At 43.4% G+C, this 17,228-nt stretch overlaps 2 long non-coding RNA genes across 3 annotated transcripts in view; both read left to right on the top strand.

Moving 5' to 3' along the window:
• Positions 1 to 17,228, top strand: part of LOC134215860 (uncharacterized) — a 29,733-nt gene that overhangs the window by 10,990 nt on the left and 1,515 nt on the right. The gene's annotated exons all lie outside the window — the stretch shown is intronic.
• LOC134215859 (uncharacterized) lies at positions 359 to 16,609 on the top strand. The gene is made up of 3 exons (XR_009980335.1): positions 359 to 463; positions 15,844 to 15,904; positions 15,961 to 16,609. It is a non-coding gene; the product is annotated as an uncharacterized LOC134215859 (long non-coding RNA).

Here is a 17,228-nt window from a genome sequence, read left to right as displayed (position 1 = left end):
ACCCAAGGTTCTGGGAGTCCGATTAGTTCCCCTCACGACCAGGGCTCTGAAGTATGGCGTTCAAGGGGATGGCGACAAGGACGACAGGACTAATGGGTTTCATATGGAAGGAAGCTTCTGTAATGTTCTTTTTTCGGTAGGTTTTTATTTAATGCTAGAGTGTTCTTTATATTCTAAATTCCATTTTGTACTTAATGTTTGATTACAGATTCGATCAGAACTTGTGTCCGGAAACTTTGAAACGGTCGTCAACAGTTACGGTGAAGCAACATACAATTTTTATAAGGGAATAGAGTTTCGTTCGAAGGAACCATTGCGGAACCACTCCAGAAAATAATCCGGCAAATGCAGTCCAATGGTAAACATTCCCAACGAAATTGAAATTGATTGGCTTAACGTTAACGTTCCAATTTGTGGTATTCATAATCTTCCAGATTCCACTAGGTTGTGTAATGGATGTCACGTAAGTTCTATATGTTATTTGTATTGGAAATGAGGTCTATTTTCGAATGTCGATGACATTTATCCTAGAAAAATAGAATCCGTTAGAAATATTCGGAAATATTTATAGAATGAGCACGAACAAAATCCCTCCTTAGCCGTGCGGTAAGACGCGCGGCTACAAAGCAAGACCATGGGGCTGGGTTCGGTTCCCGGTGCCGGTCTAGGCAATTTTCGAATTGGAAATTGCCTCGACTTCCCTGGGTATACAAGTATCATCGTGTTAGCCTCATGATATACGAATGCTAAAATGGTAACCTGGCTTAGAAACCTCGCAGTTAATAACTGTGGAAGTGCTTAATGAACACTAAGCTGCGAGGCGGCTCAGTCCCAGTGTGGGGATGTTATGCCAATAAGAAGAAGAAGAAGAAGACGAACAAAATCCTGCGATTGCGAAAAGAGTCCTACAATTCCGAATGGAATCCTACGACGCCGAATTCCTTCCGCGGTTCCAAAAGGAAACCTGCGATTTAAATACGAATCCTGTGACTCCGAAGAGAATTCTTCTGCGAGTTGAAATGAAGTATTCCTGCGATTTCAATTCGAATCTTTCTGTGATTCCGAAGGAAAATTTTTCCAGTTCCAAAGGAAATCCTTTGTAATTCCGGATAGAATCCTTCTACCATTCCAAAAAACAAGTATTCAGAAAAAATATTTTAAGCTCTTTTTAGTGGAATGTATTCAACAATCTAAGACGAGTTTGTTATCTTTGCAGATACGTATTTCGAGTCAAGTCAAGTACAAGACACTGAAGACGACCTCACAGTTTAGGTCGAAATGCGTATCTGCAAAGAAAACAAAACGTAGTGGAATTAAATGGAGAGTACTAAACTCGTCTTAGACGGTTGAAGTCTTCCGAGCTATTTATTGAAATCTCGATCGGTACACTCAGTAGATTCCGAAATCCTTCTACGATTATGAAGGGTAACCTTCTGCGTCTACGAACAAAATTCTTCTGCATTTCCAAATGGGATCTTTCTGCAGTCCGAAACGAAGCGATTTTGAAATGAATTCTTCTGTGATTCTAACGGGAATCGTACGATTCCAATGCAAATCATTTGGTAATCCCGAATGGAATTCTGGAAATCAAAACGGAATATTTCTGCAATTCCGAAAGGAACATTTCTGGAACGTGATTCTGGAAGAAAATATTCTACGAATCCAAAGGAAACACTTTGATGATTCCAATTTGAGTCCTACTTCTGAAAAGAATTCTTCTGCGATTCCGAACGGAACATTTCCGTGATTCTGGAAGAAAATATTCTGCGACTCCAAAGGGAATTATGAGATTCTAATTTGAATCCTACTTCGATTCCTAAGAGAATTTTTCCGAGATATTTATTTAAACGCTGTGCATATCAAAAAAAAAAAAAATCTTTGACGATTCCTGTGAAAAACTTTCTTTAATTTCGAGAGAAGCCTTCTGTAATTCCGAAGGAATATCTTCTGCGATTTCGGAGAGAATCATTCTAAAATATTTATTCAAATGCACCCTGAATTCCGAAAAGAATCTAACCGAGATTCCGAGAGGAATCCTCTGGAGATTTCGAACGAATCCTCCAAAAATTCCGAGAGGAATCCTCCGGAGATTTCGAACGGGATTCTTCGAGGATTTCGAGCGGAATTCTTCGAGGATTCCGAGGAGAATCCTCCTGGGGATTCTGAGGGAAATCCCCTTAGGGAATCCTTCGGAGATTGTGAGGAAATAATATTTCGAAGTCTTCGGGAATTCCTAGAAGAATCAAAACCGTCGGGGATTCCAAGGGTAATCCTTAACACTAGGATTCATTCGTACAGAAAATCGTTGTTACTTAATTTTGAAATGGTTATAATTCAGTGATTTTTTAACCGATTTTCTCAGTGTTTTCACCAATCTCTTAGCTCTTCTAGTTTCTGGACATTACAAAACATTGTGTCTAGGCAAGCTTAATTTTCCGCAGAAGCTGTGGGAGTGCAACGGATTTTGAAAAATGCAATTTTTTGATATTTTTACATTTGATGACCGAAAATGATATCTATTCATCTACTGATGATGGAAATATTGAAACAACATATGAAATACGTACATTTAATGTAATTTACCTGGTACACACACATATGGGAACAAAATATGAGCATTCTTATTATGACTACGGCGATAATTCGGTACCTTTATACTATAGGATGTATGAAGCAACAGAAAGTATTTAAAAGCATGTTGTCTTTTGTCAAGATGTTTATTGAAAGTTTACTTCAGAGAAACATGTTTGATAAATAACTATGATGTCCTCATCCGCGGTACCAATTCTATTATGTCCTCCTAGTATTTGTCTTTCATATTCCCGGCATATGAAATGTCGTAGGATCTCCAAATTGTCCTAGAGTTTGAATACAATTGTCTACCGCATCAACCACAGCTTCCATGACGTCCTCAGCCGCGGTATCAACCCAATTATGTCTTCAGAGTATTTGTATTTCATTTCATCGTATCTAATCCAGGCATATGAGATGTTGTAAGATCTCCAAATAATCGTGGAGTTTGAATCAAATGGTCTACCGAATCAACCACGACTTTTATGATATTCTCAGCCGCGGTACCAACTCAATTTTGACCTCCGAGTATTTGTCTTTCATTTGCATCTCAAGTTCCGGCATATGAGATGTTATAAGATCTACCAATCACCCTGGAGTTTAAATCAAATGGTCTACCGAATTAACCACGGCTTTCATGATGTCCTCAGCCGCGGTACCAACTCATTTATGTCCTCCAAGTATTTGTCTTTCATTTGCGTCTCAAGTTCCGGTACATGATATGTTGTAAAATCTCCAAATTGTCCTGGAGTTTGAATAAAATTGTCTACCGCATCAATGACGGCTTTCATGATGTCCTCAGCCACCAACACAGTTTAGTCAACCGTGTACATATTTGTCTTTCATTTGCGTTTCAAATCCAGACTCATGAGACGTTGTAAGATCTCCAAGTAATCCTGAAGTTTGAATCAAACATTCTACCGAATCAACCACGACTTCCATGATGTCCCAAGCCGCGGTATCAATCCAATTATGTCCTCTAAGTATTTGTCCTTCATTTGCATCTCAAATCCAGGAGTATGAAGTATTAAAAGATCTCCAAATTGTCCTGAAGTTTGAATCAATTGGTTTACCGAATCAACAAACGGCTACCACGATGTTCTCAGCCGCGGTACCAATTCAATTATGTCCACCGAGTATTTGTCTTTCATTTGGTCGGGGCTCGGCCAAATCGCACCAAGCAGATTTTTCACTGACTTGTGATATTTTATTCGCCTATTGTTAGGAATTTGAGCACATCAGTACTCTGTAAACTGCGGAGGTCGACGGAGGTCTTTTGTGGGTTAGTAGGAAAAGCACTGGGCTGGCTCACTTCTTATATAGGATATTCTAAGTCTTTTAAATCATTCTAGAATTCAGACCAATTGGTCTATCATATCAATTGTGCTCGGTACAAAACCAATAGCAACTCATGGTGTAGATATGTCAAAATCGAATGTTCTAAATATTTCAAATCACTCAAGAGTTCAGATGAATTGGTCTACAAAGTCAACTCGGTATAAAAACGAATTGCAGTCCATTATATTTAAGCTACTATTGGATATGCTTATGATTTACAATCTATGTTCTAAGTTTTTAGCTCTCAGATTATCGTATCTAAATTTTTGTTCGATGCTGGGTCATTGGGCCGAAGGCCGTTAGGCCGAAGGTCATTAGGCCGAAGGCCATTAGGCCGAATGGTCATTAGGCCGAATGGCCATTAGGCCGAATGAGTACTGGGGAGTGAGAAGTGACTAGTGCGAAGTGAGGAAGAAGTAGAACGGAAGAGGAAAAAAAGAAAAAGGAGGGAGATGGAAAAAAGGAAGACGAAAAAAGGAAAAAGGAGGAAGAAGTAAGAGGGAAGAACGAAGAAGGAAGAAGGAAGAAAGAAGAAGGAAGAAAGAAGAAAGAAGAAGGGAAAAAGAAGAAGAAGAAGAAGGAAGAAGGAAGAAAAAAGATGGAAGAAGTAAGAAGGAAAAAGTCAGAAGGAAGAAGGATTAAGGAAGAAAGAAGAAGGAAGAAGGAAGAAAGAAAAAGAAAATGGAAGAAAGAAGAAGAAACAAAAAGGAAGAAGGAAGAAGGAAAAAGGAAGAAGGAAGAAAGAAGAAGGAAGAAGGAAGAAGGAAGAAGGAAGAAGGAAGAAGGAAGAAAGAAGAAGGAAGAAGGAAGAAGGAAGAAGGAAGAAGGAAGAAGGAAGAAGGAAGAAGGAAGAAGGAAGAAGGAAGGAGGAAGGAGGAAGAAGGAAGAAGGAAGAAGAAAGAAGGAAGAAGGAAGAAGGAAGAAGAAAGAAGGAAGAAGGAAAAAGGGAGGAAGAAGGAAGAAGGAAGAAGAAAGAAGAAAGAAGGAAGAAAGAAGAAGGAAGAAAGAAGAAGGAAAAAAGAAGAAAGAAGAAGGAAGAAAGAAGAAGGAAGAATGAAGAATGAAGAAGGAAGAAGGAAGAAGGAATAAGGAAGAAGAAAGAAGGAAGAAGGAAGAAATAAGAAGGAAGAAGGAAGAAGGAAAAAGAAGAAGGAAGAAGCAAGAAGGAAGAAAGAAGAAAGAAGAAGGAATAAGGTAGATACAAAAAGGGGGAAGAAAGAAGTGAAGGTAAGGTTTTCTCTTTTTGCTTCTTTTTGCAAATTCGGCCAGTTTTTCTGATGCAAATAGAATAAGCAGAAGTTCAAAACGGGCTTGGTAGTCATATGGCTACTGCTTCTGCCTCATACGCAGGAGGTCGTGGGTTCAATCCCAGGTCCGTTCCATTCTCCTACTTTGTATCTTTCTCTATATTTGTCATGTTCTAGTAATCGCTAGAACTGGAAATGGACTTCCACGCCGTTTTCATTTCTATCCCTATACCTTCAACTTGACTATTCTAGCAGTAGCTGCTAGAATTGGAATTGAACTAAAAAGCTCGTTTCCTACATCTAATTAGAAATTCCATCAGTTGCTTTTTTCTATCTATAACCACCTATAACATTGGTAGCTCGTTAACCAAGACGAACCTCTGCCTCTCGAACCTAACCCAAAAATTCCAATACATTCCGTATGACCCCGTGGCAAGTGCAGAGGTATATTCGGCTTGCAGTGGGCGAGTGATTACATCATAATTTCCTCCCCCTTCTCTACATTGACTTGCATTCTGACGTGGCAGGCGCCAGTATGACCTAGCAAATGAGATCACCAGTACTTGTACATTGAAGATGAGTGCTAGTCCCAAGCAAACATCAGTTGGTTCTCTGTGCAAGAACAGCTGATATGGTCATAATGGAGTAGCAATTACGAGCAGTCAATCAAGCTCAAGCTCAAGCAATAGAATAAGCAGAAGTTAAAATTAAAAATGAACCCCGTTAATTTGAATGAGGTACCGTTCAAATTATCGGGGGTCCACGGTGATAACTTGCTATCGGTTCTGTACCTAGCGTTATTGGCATGGTAGACTAATTGATTTTAACTGCAAAAATTTAGAGAACTTAGAGCATTATCATCGGTCGCGAGCATTTTAAACACCCGCGCTGCGCTTTCATTTTAGTTTCGTCACTCGTTTCCGTATCAGTCACTATTTTCGGCTCTCAATTTGGTTGCTGTATTCCGTACCGGTGGCGTTTGACAGTTGACAGTTCATCAAATAGCAGCGCTCTTATCGCGCTACCAAATTTGGTCATCTGTCAGTCGCGCTACTGTTATAGCAGCGCATTTAGTAGCGACTGGTAAAGTGTCATGTAATGATACTGCGCTGCCCAACGGCTTAAACTCACCACCGGTAATCTTGCTCTTATAACGTCGTATTCGGTAATTTCTAAACTATAAACCATTCAGATAATAATAAGGGACCTGATTGATAAGAAGGAGTCGCTGTAGATTTTGTACCGAGCGTAGTTTACCAGCTTAATAAATTGGGCTGAACTGCGGAATGATTTCGTGAATCGTGAATCGTAAATCGCATGGCTGCTAAAGGCCTATATGAACACCATGGGCTGTTTTTGATTTTGTACTGAACCCAATTGACAAACTTAGAATATCCGATTTCCGATTTCGATCCGATATCCAAAAATGTAAATTATGCATATGGCCTATGGGGACATCATGGCTGGTTTTAAACCGAGCCCAGTTGACTTGATAAATCTATTTGGAGAATTTCGATTAATGGACATAAAAAATCGTAAATCATGCGCATGGCTTCCATTGGCCTATATGGACACCATGGGTTGCTTTTTATTTTGTACCGAGCCTAGTTGGCTTAGTAGATCAATTGGTCTGAGCTCCTTGATGATTTGTAGAACTTATATTATCCGGATTGGACATATGACATATCTGAATAGTAAATCATGGCCTGGGTGGAGAATATGGCTTGCAATTGATTTTGTATCGACCTCAGTTGACTTGGTAGATCAATTTGTCAAATCCAGAATTATTTGGAGAACTTAAGATATCTGGTTTGGATATATCTAAATCGTAAATCATGCACAAGCCCTCTAATGGCTTGTATGGACACCATGGGTTGCTATTGACTTTGTATCGAGGCCAGTTACCTTGTCAGACCAATTTGTGTGAACTCCGGAATGGTTTAGAGAACTTAGTAATCCGATTAAGACATATCCAAATGTTAAATCATGCCCATGGATCTAAAGGCATGTATGGATTGCAACAGACTTTGTATTGGGCGCAGTTGACTTGGTATAGCAATTGGTTTGAACTTCAGAATGATTTGGAGAACTTGGAACATATGGTTTGGACAGAGATTTATCGGACATATCTGGATTGTGAATCATGCACATGGCCTCTAAAGAGCAAGGGCATGTATAAACCATGGGTTGCTATTGGTTTTGTATCAAGCCCAGTTATTTTGGTCATACTCGGAATGATTTTAAGAGCTTCAAACATATGATTTGATTATATCTAAATCGTAAATCATGCGAATGACCTCTAAGGGCCTGTATGGACCCCATGGGCTGCTATTGATTTTGTATTGAGCCCAGTTGACTTGGTAGACCAATTGATTCGATCTCCAGAATGATTTGGAGAACTTAGAACATCTGGTTTGGGCAAGATCGTAAAGCGTCTAAAGGCCTATATGGACACCATGGGTTGCTATTGACTTTGTATTGAGCCCATTTGACTTGGTAGACCAAGGCTATGCAATCCAGAATGGTTTGGAGAACCTAAAATATCTATAGAAATATAGTGTGCATTCATGATTCGTCATCTCTGAAATAGTATTGGCTACGTTTCAGAGATAAAACAGCAATCAAATCGTTCATGTGCGACATTCGTGAAAGTCCATATGAAAGTGACCAACTGACGATCCTTCAAAGGACGAACACAGGATGTAGGTGTTGTCCATCAACAATCTGAAAATTTATGAGCTGACGATTATTTTGGGCATATAAACATGTGAATTTGACTGAGACATGCCTGAGATATTAATAAGTCAAATCCGGGTCAATATTACTCGAATAACGTAAAAATAACAACTATACTCAGGCCATGTTCCAGTTGGAATGTAGAGCCATTGAAGAAGAAGAAGAAGATTACCCGTAAGAACACCGTAAGTGTGAGTTCAGTGAGCCCTTCAGGAACGTCGTACAAAGTAGGTCTACGTTCAGGAACATAAATAGTTTTCCACGAATTAGGAAAAGTCCAGAAGTTTCAGACCTTCACATAGTTGCGTTAAAAAGTTATTACAATTCAAAGTGCGATTCGGGCCATATTGACCCGAACACGGCAAATGTTGGGAAAAGCGTACCATTGGTACATCGCGCACCTGAAGGAATAAAATAGATCCCGTCTCGCGGTCCTTAGCCTTTTACACAGCAACTCCTATCCCTACCTTCTCGTAGCGCTGGCTGGGATACGAGCAGCCTTAGGGAAGATCGAATAACCAACCCCTGTGGGAGCTATGGTCGTTTGCTAACAGGGAAGGGGGATTTGCTCCTCTGCGGAGGTGCTAAAATCTTACTGAGCGTCTGTTCTCCATGTCAGGATCGGCTCACAACAGCGTCTGTTCTCCATGTTAGGGGCGGCTGATCATAGTCCGAGTGCCAGCGAGGGACTCTAAGTGAAACTGTGCACCATGGTCCACCGGAAATAAGGAGGAATGGTCCTCCGGAAATTTAGGGGGTTTGGTGTCAGGCCCTGCAAGCCAGCCTTTAAAAAATCATAAGCAACGAACAATCAACAAGAGAGTACGGACCGGAACCAACGGCGAAGACCACTGCGACGAAAAGGGACTAGCGATTGGAAAATCGGTTCGTGGAACTGCAAATCTCTCAACTTCATCGGGAGCACACGCATACTCGCCGATGTGCTCAAGGACCGTGGATTCGGCATCGTAGCGCTGCAGGAGGTTTGTTGGAAGGGATCAATGGTGCGAACGTTTAGAGGTAATCATACCATCGACCAGAGCTGCGGCAACACACACGAGCTGGGAACAGCTTTCATAGTGATGGGCGATATGCAAAGGCGCGTGATCGGGTGGTGGCCAATCAATGAAAGAATGTGCAGGTTGAGGATCAAAGGCCGGTTCTTCAACTTCAGCATAATCAACGTCCATAGCCCACACTCCGGAAGCACTGATGATGATAAGGACGCATTCTACGCGCAGCTGGAACGTGAGTACGATAGCTGCCCAAGCCACGACGTCAAAATCATCATAGGAGATTTGAACGCTCAGGTTGGCCAAGAGGAGGAGTTTAGACCGACTATTGGAAAGTTCAGCGCTCACCGGCTGACGAACGAAAACGACCTACGACTAATTGATTTCGCCGCCTCCAAGAATATGGCCATTCGTAGCACCTACTTCCAACACAGCCTCCCGTATCGGTACACCTGGAGATCACCACTGCAGACAGAATCACAAATCGACCACGTTCTGATTGATGGACGGCACTTCTCCGACATTATCGACGTCAGGACATATCGTGGCGCTAACATCGACTCGGACCACTATCTGGTGATGGTTAAACTGCGCCCAAAACTATCCGTCATCAACAATGTTCGGTACCGACGACCGCCGCGGTACGACCTAGAGCGACTGAAGCAACCTGATGTCGCCACTGCATACGCGCAGCATCTCGAGGCAGCGTTGCCGGAAGAGGGTGAGCTCGATGGGGCCCCTCTTGAGGACTGCTGGAGTACAGTTAAAGCAGCCATTAACGACGCAGCGGAGAACAACGTCGGGTATATGGGTCGCGCGGGTGGTCGCGCTGCAGCAAGGTACCCGGCAGAACGTGGAACGTTATAGACGGAAGCGGAGACAGCAGACCCGCCTTTTTCAGGAGAAGAAACGCCGCCTGGAAGAAGCGGAGTGCGAGGAGATGGAACAGCTGTGCCGTTCTCAAGATACACGCAAGTTCTTCGTGCCGCGAGCCGAAATGTGCCGGGATAAGGATGGGAGCATCTTGACGGACGAACGTGTGGTGATCGAAAGGTGGAAGCAGCACTACGAGGAACATCTGAATGGCGCTGAGAGTACAGGCAGTGAAAGTCAAGGCAGCGGAGGAGATGACTACGTCAGTTCAGCGGACGATGGAAGCCAACCAGCCCCCACCTTGAGGGAAGTTAAGGATGCCATTCAACAGCTAAAGACCAATAAAGCAGCTGGTAAGGATGGTATCGGAGCAGAGCTCATCAAGATGGGCCCGGAAAAGCTGGCCACTTGCCTGCACATACTGATAGTCAGAATCTGGGAAACCGAACAGCTACCGGAGGAGTGGAAGGAAGGGGTTATATGCCCCATCTACAAGAAAGGCGACAAACTGGAGTGTGAGAACTTTCGAGCGATCACCATCCTTAATGCCGCCTACAAAGTGATATCCCAGATCATCTTCCGTCGTCTGTCACCATTAGTGAACGAGTTCGTGGGAAGTTATCAAGCCGGGTTCGTTGACGGCCGCTTGACAACGGACCAGATCTTTACTGTACGGCAAATCCTTCAAAAATGCTGTGAATACCAGGTCCCAACGCACCATCTGTTCGTTGATTTCAAGGCGGCTTAGAGCTATGGAAAATTATGTACGAGAACAGCTTCCTGGGAAGCTTACCAGACTGATCAAAGCAACGGTGGATGGTGTGCAAAACTGTGTGAAGATTTCGGGCGAACACTCCAGTTAGTTCGAATCGCGCCGGGGACTAAGACAAGGTGATGGACTTTCGTGCCTGTTGTTCAACATTGCGCTAGAAGGTGTCATGCGGAGAGCCGGGTGTAACAGCCGGGGTACGATTTTCAACAGATCCAGTCAATTTATTTGCTTCGCGGATGACATGGACATTGTCGGCCGAACATTTGCAAAGGTGGCAAAACTGTACACCCGCCTGAAACGTGAAGCAACAAAAGTTGGACTGGTGGTGAATGCGTCAAAGACAAAGTACATGCTTGTGGGCGGAACCGAGTGCGACAGGGCCCGCCTGGGAAGCACTGTAACGATAGATGGGAGTATCTTTGGGGTGGTCGATGAATTTGTCTACCTTGTATCCTTGCTAACGGCTGATAACAATGTTAGTCGTGAAATACGAAGGCGCATCATCTGTGGAAGTCGGGCCCACTACGGGCTCCAGAAGAAACTGCGGTCAAAAAAGATTCGCCACCGCACCAAATGTGTCATGTACAAGACGTTAATAAGACCGGTAGTCCTCTACGGACATGAAACATGGACAATGCTCGAGGAGGACTTGCAAGCACTCGGAGTATTCGAGAGACGGGTGCTTAGGACCATCTTTGGCGGTGTGCAAGAAGACGGTGTGTGGCGGCGAAGAATGAACCATGAGCTCGCCCAACTCTACGGCGAACCCAGTATCCAGAAAGTAGCTAAAGCCGGAAGGGTACGATGGGCAGGACATGTTGCAAGAATGCCGGACAGCAACCCTGCAAAGATGGTGTTCGCTTCCGATCCGGCAGGTATGAGACGGCGTGGAGCGCAGCGAGCGAGATGGGCAGACCAGGTGCAGAACGACTTGGCGAGCGTGGGGCGTATCCGAGGATGGAGAGATGCGGCCTCGAACCTTGCATTGTGGCGTCAAATTGTTGATTCAGTGTTAACTGTTTAGATGTTAACTAAATAAATGAATGACTCGAACACGTTAGGAAGGTTAAGTGATACCCGTTGGAACCACAGAAAAATCTCTTTCGGAACATTTGGAATTCCCAGAGGATTCGCTTCTGAATCTCGGAGGAATTCTCTTCGAGTCCACGGAGGCTTCTCTTCGGAATACCGGAGGATTTTCTCCAGGAAGGATTCTTTTCGTAATCACTGGAAGATTCTTATCGGAATCTCTGGAGGATTCTTTTCGAAATCAACGGAGGTCTCTTCGGATCCTCTTCACCATCCCTGAAGAATTATTTTCGGAATCCCCGGAAATTCTTTTCGGAACCTCCAGAATATTCCCTTGAATATCCTCATTCTCCTCTTCAGAAACCCCGGGGAATTATTTGCGGAATTTTCGAAGGATTCTCTTAGGAATTGCCAAAAACCATTCTATCAGAAATTAGTGAAGGATTCCTTTCAGAATGCCCGAAGGTTTTCCTTCTGAATAAAAATCCCTCTAGACTCTAGATAATCCTCCGGGATTTAAAAAAATCCTTCAGGGATTTCTAGACGAATCAGTCGAGTATTCCGAAGAGAATACTTTCGGGTTTTCCTTCGGGGAATGCTTATTCCGAAAAGATTTTTTATCCAGAAGAGAAATCATCGGGCATTCTGAAAGGAATCCTTCACCAATTTCTGATAGAATTCTTTTGATTTTTAAGACAATCCACCGGGACTTTAAAGACAATTTTTCTGGGATGCTGAGGATTCTGAGGAAGATATTCCAAGGGGACTCTTTCGGGGATTCCGAAGAAAATTATCCGGGGTTTTCGAAGAGGATCCAAAGAGAGTCCTCCGTCGATTTGGAAGATAATCCTCCTAATATTCAAAAGAGAATTTTCCGTTTATTCCAAAGAGAATCCTCCCAGTAATCCTCTGGGAATTCCTAAGACAATCCATAAGGGATTCCGAGGAGTATCGTCCTCCGAGGATTTTTAGGGGACTTCTCCTCGGAATACGATGTGAATCTCCAGAAGAATTTTCGGAGATTCCGAAGCAAATCCCCAAATGTTCAAAAGAGAATTTCCCAGAGAAGAGAATCGTCCAGAGATTGCGAAGAGAATCCTCTTATACGGATATTTCGAGAGGACACTTGGGGAACCGAGAAAATCATTTAAGATTCAACTGATAATATGAATCTTCTTATTGGCATTACATCCCCACACTGGAACAGAGCCGCCTCGCAGCTTAGTGTTCATTAAGCACTTCCACAGTTATTAACCGTTGGGGGCAGCAGGGACAGCAGGGACAGCATGATGTCCAAGGGCTTGACGACCCCTCCCCAGCTGTCTGCGAGTCAGGGAGAACTGCCTAGGGCGTGGTGGGATTTATCAGTGGGCTCTGCTAAAATCCCTCCCAAAAAACCACAAGTGTCCGTAAGCGGACTCTATCAAAGCGACTGTGTGCCGCTTCAAAAGCACAAGCCCAGGGAGTGCCAATTGGCATGTGGAGTGTCCCTACTTCGGTAGGGTAGTGCGTGAGCTGCTTCGGCAGGGAGTGAGTGATCTGTTTGTGCTGAGGCAGGAGTGTCATAGCGCGTCACCGCTATTGTCACCTCGAAGCGCAGCAGAAGTCTGAGTATGGACTGCACATGCTAAGGTAAGAGTGTCGTAGCGTAGTATCGTTGATTGGTCCCTACATACCGCTATCGACACCTCGAGGCATGGCAGTGGAGTGTTAGAGTGAGTTGTGGAGTGTACCTACTTCGGTAGGGTAGCGCGTGAGCTGCTTCGGCAGGGAGTGAGTGATCTGGTTGTGCTGAGGCAGGAGTGTCATAGCGTGTCGCCGCCGCTATTGTCACCTCGAAGCGCAGCAGAAGTCTATGCAGAGTATGGACTGCACATGCTGAGGTAGGAGTCGAGGTATCCCATCGACACCTCGAGGCGTTGCAGTGGAGTGTTAGAGTGAGCACCCGAAAAAGGGTCACATGGAGCGAATGGTCTTTGGAGAAGCTGCTTCGGCGGCAAGGTAGCAGTGGGTTGTACCCACACACCTACAGTTGTGCACATGTGGTGCATGGGGAGTGTCCCTGCTTCGGCAGGGTAGCGTGTGGTCTGCTTCGGCAGTGGTGTGATCGATCTGCTCGTGCTGAGGCAGGAGTGTCGTAGCGTAATATCTGTAGGCCCAGGCAGTTACCGCTATCGACACCTCGAAGCGCAGCAGAAGTCTGAGTATGGACTGCACATGCTGAGGTAGGAGTCGAGGTACCTTCTCGACACCTCGAGGCATGGCAGTGGAGTGTTAGAGTGAGCACCTGAAAAGGGTCACATGGAGCGAATGGTCTTTGGAGAAGCTGCTTCGGCGGCAGGGTAGCAGTGGGTTGTACCCACACACCTACAGTTGTGCACATGTGGTGCATGGGGAGTGTCCCTGCTTCGGCAGGGTAGCGTGTGGTCTGCTTCGGCAGTGGTGTGATTGATCTGCCCGTGCTGAGGCAGGAGTGTCGTAGCGTAATATCTGTAGGCCCAGGCAGTTACCGCTATTGACACCTCGAGGCATGGCAGCGGAGCGCCCGGGAGAGCATCCAAGTAAGACTCAAATGGAGTGAATGGTGTGCGAGCACCCAAGTCAGTCTCGCGTGGGACGAGTGCCTGTGTGAGCGATAATGAGCGAGTACGCTTAGTACTGCCGTCCCCCAAGAAGTAGTACTGCGAGGTAGTTCCTGGGGAAACGATGGTGGAGCCCAAGGAGTTTAGTCGGTATTACCGGTATGGTCGAGTCCGACACTCCAGTACACTTCCGTGTGGTAGTTTGGCAACTACAATGCACGTGTACTGGGTTAGTGTAAATGCATTCTCCTTGTAAAAAAAAAAAAAAAAAAACAGTTATTATCCGTGAGGTTTCTAAGCCAGGTTACCATTTTTGCATTCGTATATCATGAGGCTAACACGATGATACTTTTATGCCCAGGGAAGTCGAGACAATTTCCAATCCGAAAATTGTCTAGACCGTCACCGGGAATCAAACCCAGCCACCCTCATCATGGTCTTGCTTTGTAGCCGCGCGTCTTACCGCACGGCTAAGGAGGGCCCCGATAATATGAATATCCAAAAGAAATCATTTGAGGATTTTTACGGGATTTCGATAGAAATGCTTCTGAAATTTTAAAAGGGATCCTTCTGGCGGAAATCGCTCTGGAAATCAGATAGATTGTATTTTATTCGAAATAACAGAAGTATTTCCATCATAACACCAAGAGATTTGTTTTCGAAATCCCAAAACGATCTTCTCCGGGATCTATGAAGTTGTTTTAAATAAATTAGGAAGAATTGCGTTCTAAAATTAATTCTCTTCGGATTCCTTTAGCAACATATTTGAAAGATACTCTTTTCTAATAATCGCAGATGTATTTACATCGAATCCCTGAAAGATTTCCTTAGGAATTCCTGAATTATACTTTTCGGAATCCCCAAAGGATTTCCGTCGAAGTCCCAAAAGTATTCCTTTCGAATCCCCAAGAGATATTCAGCGTTACTCTTTGGAATCCCGGAATAATCTCCCAAATCCCGTATAAATTCTTTCCGGAGTATCAAACCAGATTCTCTTCGGATTCGTCAACCGGACTCCCTTCTCTTCGTATTTCCATCAGAATTCACGTAAGATTACCATCGTAATCATTCTGAGATTCCGATTGAAATCCTGCTCGGCAACATAATGATATTGAATCAAATTAAACCTACTGCCATCATACGCATATTTGTCCCATGTTTGCTGGGATTCCCTATATACATGGTCCTATACTGCCGTTATACGCATAACTGCCCCATGTATATAGGGAATCCCAGCAAACATGGGACAAATATGCGTATGACGGCAGTATTATAATCGTTCCAAATTTCTTTGTATATAGTCCTAGATTTCACTGCGGGTAATTAGAGAATCACCAGTTGGTTCAGATGCTATAGGGGAAATGTTCCGATCTCCATCTCACTGTACATATATCCATCTCATCGCTAAACAAAGAAATACGGCACCAAATTCATCGCTTCTTTTTGTCAAAATGCGTGCTCACTGCTGAAAAAAATCACAAAAATAATAAACAAACCCAAATTCCTTTCCATTGCTTTGTTTTTGATGGGATTGAAATAGGAGCTATGAGATGAAGTGGCGAACCGTTCCCCTACCACCCAAAAAATCCTTGAAGCGAATACTACAAAGAATCCTCTACTTGAATCATTTTAAATATATCATTGTTCCTCACCAGCCCTGAACTTTTTTTTACCTTTTTCAGTTCTGAAGTCCTATAAGTCAACGGTGCACCATGGAAATTCGTCTAGTTCACCAGATCAGAGGTTCGTGTTTACGATTACTCGCCGCCCCTATCTGATACTGTTATTCTAATTAATAGCTGCGTATGGACATTGAACATAATCAATAATCAAAGTCATCGACCGAACAATACCACCTGTCTGGGAACTTGCCTGAGAAGCATTAAATGTGGAACTCTGAAGTGGGACGACAGGACGTAGCTGTGCATGGTGGTCGCTAACAATAAAGTCTAAAGGGTCGAGTACAATGCTGCGTTTTCACCGACTTCAATTTCATCGCATATAAATCCAACCACGGTCCGATCATCTGCTGAAGAGTACTATGCTGTTTCAGTTTTATGAAAGTAATCAAATCTGTACGTGCCTATATAGCAGGCTTTGAATCCAAATGAGAATGAGAAAATCTCTCACTTATCATGTAAGCGGCTACACTCTCGATAGGTAGCATACCGTGAGAGACGTTTATCGGTAGCTGTTACGATAATTAACTGATTCGGGGGGGCTACAACCCATGATAAATTTCTTTTAATATTCCCCAATTGCGGGGGGCACCCGTTCTGATGAAGCATTTCAACTTGTTTTGCACGGCTGTGCAAAAAAATATGGTCCCCAACATGAAATGAGCGAGAACAACGCGTTTCATCAAACCCCATCGGTGGGGGCCGCCTATCCGAATCAGTTTTTTTCCAACGTGTATTACAATTGCGATAGTTTCGTTTTCATGGTTTGTTATGATTCGAAGAGATTTTTGCCTCTCTTTTATCGTTGTTCGTTATCTATTGAGAGCAATTTCTGCAATCCCTGGCCTATAGGCATAAACAATGTTCAAGTTCTGGTAGATTGTATGAGTAAAATTGTACTTATGAGTAAATTTAAATAATAAAATAAAAAACATGACTGAAGACAGAAAATAGTACATTATGAACATGACATTACCAAAATAACGATAATTCACATATTCCTACCAAGCATATCGGGGATTTACATCTCATTCCTCTACATCGCTTTGATTACGTCGTTTTATTTATTACGTCGTACGAAATTACATCGCTCCTGTTTATTACACCGCGACCTCTCGAGTACATCGCACAGTGTAATATTAAACAACCAATGGATTCAGTTGGTTGCAGCGATTTCGATGTAATATTCAACAACTTTTTTTGCTGTGTGGGTACATCTTCTATGTACACTGAGATGAAATCACCATTATATTTTATGTGCGGGAATCATAAAAAAGATTCGATTGGAGCTACCACGACTTTATGTGCAGCATTTGAAATCCTTTTATCAACAAGGATATTCAATAACCAACTACATACAATATAAAGGTGATCTATTTATATGCCAT

This window comes from Armigeres subalbatus, chromosome 2 (genome assembly GCF_024139115.2).
Source record: "Armigeres subalbatus isolate Guangzhou_Male chromosome 2, GZ_Asu_2, whole genome shotgun sequence".
Classification (NCBI taxonomy): Eukaryota; Metazoa; Arthropoda; class Insecta; order Diptera; family Culicidae; genus Armigeres; species Armigeres subalbatus.
Note: the sequence above shows the minus strand (reverse complement) of the source record. Positions and strands in the feature narration are given on the sequence as shown.